General features: G+C 42.1%; 1 protein-coding gene across 1 annotated transcript in view; it reads left to right on the top strand.

Annotated features, from left to right (window-relative positions):
- cUnh4orf54 (chromosome Un C4orf54 homolog) overlaps positions 1-6641 on the top strand; it is a 162749-nt gene extending 156108 nt beyond the window's left edge. Inside the window, exon 3 of the transcript XR_013844747.1 lies at positions 6629-6641. The gene's annotated coding sequence lies outside the window, so the exon portion shown is untranslated. The remainder of the gene's footprint in view (positions 1-6628) is intronic.
- Positions 6642-7303: the final 662 nt, after the last annotated feature.

Here is a 7303-nt window from a genome sequence, read left to right on the forward strand (position 1 = left end):
ATCCATTGATAGTTGAGTCTTCCTTCCGGGGCGCTGGTCGGTTGGTGTGGGGGAGTGGTCGGCCAGGGGACGGCCGGGTGGGCCCCAAACCAGATGGGCTGGAGTCCTGGCAGCTTGCGCCTGGGGGCTTAAGGGCTCTGCGACCTGGTGGGGTTGCAGAGAGTGCCGCTGGGTGCCTTCCGGGGCCCCAAAGGGGCTGCTTGCTGTTGTGGGTGTGGGTTGGGGTGCGGGGGGCGGCTGTTGGCCTTTGCTCCCGCTGTGTGGCTTCCCTGCGGCGGGTGCCCCAGGTGCCGGGGGTGCCCAAATATCTGGTGGCCTACTGGTGTCGGCAGGGGGGGGCTAAAATTCGGGTGACCCGTGCTGAGCACACTCTGCTACATGGATGGGCACTCGGGGCTCGCGGCTGGGTGGGGCTTCTGGTTGGCTGCGGTGGGGCGGGCCTCGCCGTTGCGCTGGGCATGGGTGGGCATGGGGGTCCCGCCGGCTCGCCAGGTGGGGTGTCAGTGTGTTGGCGCAAGGCCTGGCTGTGGCCTGTGGTACGTGCCTGGCGCTCGCAGCCCGGGTTCTGCGCCTGCGGCTGCCTCTTGTGCCTGCACTTGGCGGTGGGTTGTATGAGTGCGCCCCTGGGGTGCGGGGTCTCCTCGTGCTCCCTGGGATGTTTATTTAGTATGAAGCTTCCAATTGTTTTCTGATCTGCTCCCGTTTGCCCTGTTAATTTTTTTTTACTACATTATGCTATTAATAAGCTACAAACTCACACTTCCCAGATCCCTTTTAAATGAAAACATAAAGACATACTGGATGCAACAACAGCCGGAAGGATTAAAGGACGACAAAGAGGAGTGGATCAGAATGAATCAAGGTTTCTTTCGCAATACAATATTTATATAGTGGTGACAAGTATTGATACTTCATCAATTTTAGATTTTATAATCGAAAATTTAGATTGAGTCATTTTATATTATTATTATATCCCTGGTGTTTTATTGATTTGTTTCCATAATCTTTTCAACCCTTAAACCGTTTACAGTACCCCTCTACAGTCGCAGGTCATCGTATCCGGCCCGCTGCTGTGTCCCAGCTTTGGAGTCATAAAATTCACGCATGTCCTTCATGCGTGAATTTTATGAGCAATCAACCCTACTTCACTGAGAGTTGAAAATTCCGATCCTCGAAAGTCAATGGGATCTCTGTAGTGGAGGAACCTATGTAGGTTATTCAGTTTACTGTCATATAGGACTTTTTCAATAATGACTCAAAGCAATTAATCATGATCAAAAAGGTGGCGATTCATGAAAAAGTTGGCAACTAATCGGTTGACTAATTGTTGCAGCTCCAAAAAAGGATAATTAAATAAATGTTTTAATATAAACCATGAACTTAAAACTGTGTTAACAGTAAAACAACCTTGAGTGTTCAGTAGAATCCATACACTATGAAGCCTAGTTATCTTTTGTACATATTGCTGGTGTATATTTTATTCTATTGACTTTAATAGTCAATAATAGGTTTTTGTTTTATTGTTGCTTTTTGAACATTTTCAATTTAATCTGTTGAATGTGGGGTGGTTGAGGGGGGAGGAGGCATTTCTCAGAGAGCGCCGCAAATGTAGAAATCTTTTGCAATATTTCACAATTATTTTGATCCCAATAACCTTTATATTGAAATCAAAAGGCCAACGACTAGAACCTATAAATGTACACACTTGGCCACTTTAAAACAAAGGAAAACTGTGACTTTCCTCTCTCTTAGTAGTACATTGCAGCGTTTGTCGGACAACAATGTATCTATCTTACCATTCAGTATGACACTATATTATTGTGGCCCACGGATATTAAAGATGTCCACAATCACGTTGAATATCACTATTATTATCTTTATTTTACTAGATTTTTTTTGGTAAATACTTTTATATTATTTATACTACTCCTTTGCATCTTTGATTTTTTTAAATTCGTTTTTTTTTTTTATCACAACTGTGCCCTTATTTGACCTGTTATGTAGAGTTGAGTCAGCTGGGAACTGGCTGCCAGCGGACAGGCCTCCGGCTGCGACAGCCTCTTTAAATGGCTCCCATTGTAGGGAACTGAATACAACATAACTTTTACTTCTAATACATTAAGTACATTTCAGTGCATTATTAACCTGATGTTAATCTTGTTTATTTGCCTCCAAATATCTAAAATTCTGCAAAGCCAGCGTTTGATAAACAACCAGATCTCAAATTGAATTGGCTGGGAATCAAACCCAGGTCAACTGCTTGGAAGGCAGCTATACTCACCACTATACCACCAATTCCCACACTAGGAAACATGTGAGGGTTTCTTGAATTGTCGTTTCTTACATTGACGTTAATCTTGTCAATTTGCCTCCAATGTGTGTTGCTCAAATCTGGCTGGAGCAGTTCCTTATTATCCATCAGTTGAGTCAGTACAAAACCAAAACATGTAGTGTGTAAGTCCTTGGCGAGGTAGTTGGACTTAAAAAGAACTCTGTACTTTAAATTACATTTCCCCAGAATGCCTTTTCAGCTGAGGTGGGCGAGTGGTTAAGGCGATGGACTGTTAATCCATTGTGCGCTGCACGTGTGGGTTTGAGTCCCATCATCGTAGCTGGTGATAGAACATATCAACGTGCCTTTCAAACGCACTCCGAGAGTGTCTCTGTATCTTCATGGAGAGAGTGCATTGGACATCAAGGCCGCATAAGCAAGGAATTAAAATTGCTTACTCAAAACTCAGGGAATTGCTTACTCAAAATGATGACGAATGCATCTGCTACCCGGGTGCTCTTGTCTGGGATATAGAATCCCACAGCTGCTGGATCAAAACCCGTCTCCCTCCACTGTTTATATCAAGAAGGGAACCAACGATCTCAGGAACAAACAATCGAAGACACTTAAAGAAGGCATTTTGAAGCTAATTGACAGTCTTCTACAGTCGGACCGCCGGTTCATCGTATCCGGCCCGCTGCCGTGTCCCAGCTTTGGAGACAAAATACACGCATGTCCTTCAGCTACACATACTGCTGCTCCCTCAACGTACCGTTTGTGGACAACTTTGGCACCTTCTTAAACCATTCAAACGTCTTCAGACATGATGGAGTTCATCCAAACTTTCACGGATCACGCCACCTTGCCTTGAAAATGGAACTTACGCTGAAATCCTCTGTTCGCTGCTGATGTTTGGTGAGTCCGATCCACTCTGACATTAATGACTGTCACTCTGCTTTACAAAATCCTGTAGCTATAAACCATAGACCGAAATTACGTAACTTCCCTGTAACATACAGGAATCGAAACAATTTACTCTCAGTTCAGACTCAAACTCTAAGTACCCTGCAAAGCCATGCACCCAGAACAATAAAAATGTCTCTATTAAACGTCAGGTCACTAACTAACAAGTCGTTTTTAGTTAATGAGCTTATAAGTACCCTTAACCTGGATTTCTCTCCACTGACTGAGACCTGGCTGGATAGAAATGGTACAGTCGCACTCATTGAGACAGCACCTCCTAAGTTCAAGTTCATCCAGACAACTAGAGCTGATAAGAGAGGAGGTGGAATAGCTGCTGTCTTCTTCTCTGATATCTATACTTGCAAGGAAATTCTCCTCAGAGAATTCACGTCATTTGAACACCTTACTATATCTATAAACTGCAGTGCCCCGATTTTAATCACCGCTGTCTATCGGTCACCAAAATCTAAATGTGCCTTTCTTGATGAATTCTCTGAGCTACTGTCCAAGGTCTCCATTGATTATGATCGTGTAATAATCTCAGGTGATTTTAATAATTCTGTTGACAATCAAATAGACCCAGATGCTCAACCCTTCATTAGCCTATTGGAGAAATTTGACCTCACTCAGCATGTTTCTGGACACACCCACAATTAGGGGCATACTCTGGACTTAGTCAAAAGGACTAAATATCACTGTACCCTATATCATGGATGTTGCTATTTCAGATCACTGTTGCATTTTCTTTGACGTCTCTGCTCTTCCTGTACAACAGAGACGAAAAATTGTATATTTAACAATAATACCATTGAAACATTTAAGAGAATTGTAAATGAGTAATGGATGGTCGAGAGAGAAAAAGAAACGTAGTGTGTTGCTATTTTTCTCCCATGAACAAATTTAATGCCCTGTGCTACGTCTGCAATAAAGTCGTGCCACATAGCAGCAACACAAGCAACCTGAGGTGTCTTGGAATGTGTGGCATCCCAAAACAGCCCCATTGTATAAGATAATTACCAAGAGACGGTGCCAGGGGTCCCGAGAGAGAGCACATCATCAGGGGATGATGTGCTCTTTCGTTTGCTATTGTTTTTTTTATTTTTTGCCTTCTGTGTTTTGTTTTTGTTGAGAAGATGGGGTGAACATATTTTTTTCCTTCTGGGACTTGTGAAGAGTTTTTTTTTTTTTTTGTATTGTTCTATTAATTTTTTTATTAGAATTTTTTTTTCGGCATTGTACGAACCAGGGAGGTTGACACCAATGTAGACTGTCACTACCGAGGAAACATGATGTAAGCAGCAATGGTGTGTCTCCTACCTGGGCTCCCTTCCTTGACACACAAACTGCAGAGGAAAACCTTAAATTCTAGGATTACTCTTAGGACCGACTGACCCATGTTCAACTGCTGTTCCCATGGAACCCTTCTCCACTTCGCCTTCAAAGTTTTCGTTTGAATATTTGCTAGGGAGTGATTAGGGAGGTGAAATGTGACCTGTGACCATTGTAGGGGAACCAAATGGTAAATGTTGTCTTTGGGCAAGCATGAAAGAGCCCGCCCGAGTTAATTCAACAGAGAATCCATCCGGCTCGGTTCTCTCCCTTTTTCTTTCAAGGACGTTTTATACATTTGATAAAGGATATAAACCTTCACAGGACTTCATATATTTGATAACAAAATGAACCTTCTTGAGAGAAGGACTAGAATCACCAGAAACAGTCTGCCTACACATGCATGTACACATTCAGAAAAGAAAAGAAAATCTTCTGCTCTGAATTATGAGTAGGATTAGTGAATTGTTTGGTTGGTGTGGGAGTTTTTTCTTTTTGTGCTTGGAATGTGTGTGACAGTGCTTGCTGTGATTCCTGTTGGTTAAAGGAGCAGATAGTCTTGGTGAAATAGAAGGAACCGTTGGGCTTTTGATGCAAGAGAAGAGGTTTTGTGTTTCGGCTGCTGAGTGCAAGGAACCAGCTTTGATTTATGACTCTGTGCGTGGCCTAGGGGAGCTAAAACAGGATGTTCGCTTGCTGACGACCAGAGCAAACTGGAAGCTGTGCCTAAATTTAAGAGGGGGAGCAAGGGGTGGTGCTTCATACAGAGTGGAGGGGCAGAGAAGAAGTATGAAATGATGAGTATGAAGAAAATAAATAAATAAATGAATATTAAAATAAAATAAAATAAATATAAATAAAATCAATTAAATTGGAAAATAGAATAAAAATAATTAACTAGAGGTAATAATACATTGACTAATATACTCATTAGATTTAAATGCGCGAGAAATAAAAAAGCTGATAATGTATATCTCATTGAAATGTATTATAGTATGTATAAGAATTTAGAGTGGTCTTAAGACACTAAACTCTTGTTTTTTCTTTCTTCACATATAGGATTACAGTTGTTATTTTTCTTATATTGTGTTTGCAATAAGTTAGTGAGGTGTCTGGAAGGTTTGAGGTGAATAGCTCACTGAGCTCCCAAAGCTGAGATATAGTGCGGTCATAATATTAACGATGTTATTATTAGATTTATTGCTTGAGAACCAGAACGTCAAGGGTCTGTTCAGAGGCCCTATGGGAGAGGAATTTTGTTTATTCCTCCAGCTCGACCAGAGGAGGAAATGTTTAGATTTATGACAGGACTGAGGCTGAGTGGGCACCTAAAGGTTGGGACCAGAGATGGTATGTTATCTCTCTACAGCTTTAAAAGCGAATGCAGAGCGTCACTTGGCAGAGATTGATTGTTGATGTGTGAAGTGAGTTTCCGTCTAAATAGGGGTTAATTAGAATGTAAAAGACGTAAATAAGGGGGAATAAAAGAATAATAAATGAAGAAAAAGAGAATTAAGCTGAAATAGAGAATATAGAATAGAGATGAGAGAAATAAAAGTTAAAAGTTAAAAGTTGAAATAGAGAATAGAGACGAGAGAAATAAAAGTTAAAAGTTAAAAGTTGAAATAGAGAAAAGAGACGAGAGAAATGAAAAATGAATTTAAAAGTAAAAGTTAAAGGCTTAAAAGATGTGGAGAAAGTAGAAATAAAAAGTAATTGTAGAATGGCAGAACTAGTAGCCAAAAGTTATTTAAATAACCATGCAAGATTAACGAAGACAGGGCCCGTATCTCGTTAAACAGTAAGACATGTGTACATTAAATGCTGCGTGAAAGTTGGCCGAATGAAGATATAATATAGTCAAATCTAGGTAGGAAAAACAAGAGGAAATAACCCTGGCCAGGGGAATTGACTCAAAATAAAATTATATGAATAAAGATGAAAGAGAAGAAAGTAAAGTGAAAAAGAGATAAAAGTTAAAAACCTAAAGTAAGACGAAAAATATGAAAAGTGAAAAAGAGATAAAAGTTAAAAGCCTAAAGTAAGATGAAAAGTGAAAAAGAGATAAAAGTCAAAAGTCTAAAGTAAGATGAAAAAGATAAAGTGTGTCAGGGTTCGCCCGGGTCCTACCGGCATCGGCCACTAGATGCCGCCAGTACTGCCTTTTCAAGGTTGTTCTGCTTCACCTATTTCTGTTCCTGATTACCCTGCCTCATTAGGTTATATGTTTCACCTGTGTCTCGTTTGGTCGTCCCTATTTAGACCCTGTCGTTTGTGTCCTCGGGCGCTCAGTCTTGAGTTTGTCTAACCTCAAGACAACGCTCTTGTTCCAAGCTCCCGAGACTTCTTATTTGTTTTTGCCCAGTTTTTTGTACTTGTTTTGAGTAAACCTCTATTTTTGCCACCTCGCCTCTGCCTTGTTCTCTGCACCTGGGTTCACTCAGCATACCTCTTAACAGCAAGACTGAGCCACAACATGGACCCAGTAGAGAATCAGCCTCCAGAGGTGGAAAGCCTGCGGGTGGCCTTGCCGAACCAGGGGACTGCGATTGGCCGTCATGAGCGGGTTCTCCAACAGGTCCTGGACAACCTGCAGTCGCTCGCCCAGGCCGTCCAGCAGAGCCAGGCACAGGCTCCACCTATGGCCCCTGCGCCAGCGCTGCCTCCCATTAACCCGCGTCCTCCAGATCACCGCGAACCACGACTGCCGGCGCCAGAGAGGTACGACGGTAACCCAGG

This window comes from Zeus faber (genome assembly GCF_960531495.2).
Source record: "Zeus faber genome assembly, chromosome: 22".
In the NCBI taxonomy this organism is placed as follows: Eukaryota; Metazoa; Chordata; class Actinopteri; order Zeiformes; family Zeidae; genus Zeus; species Zeus faber.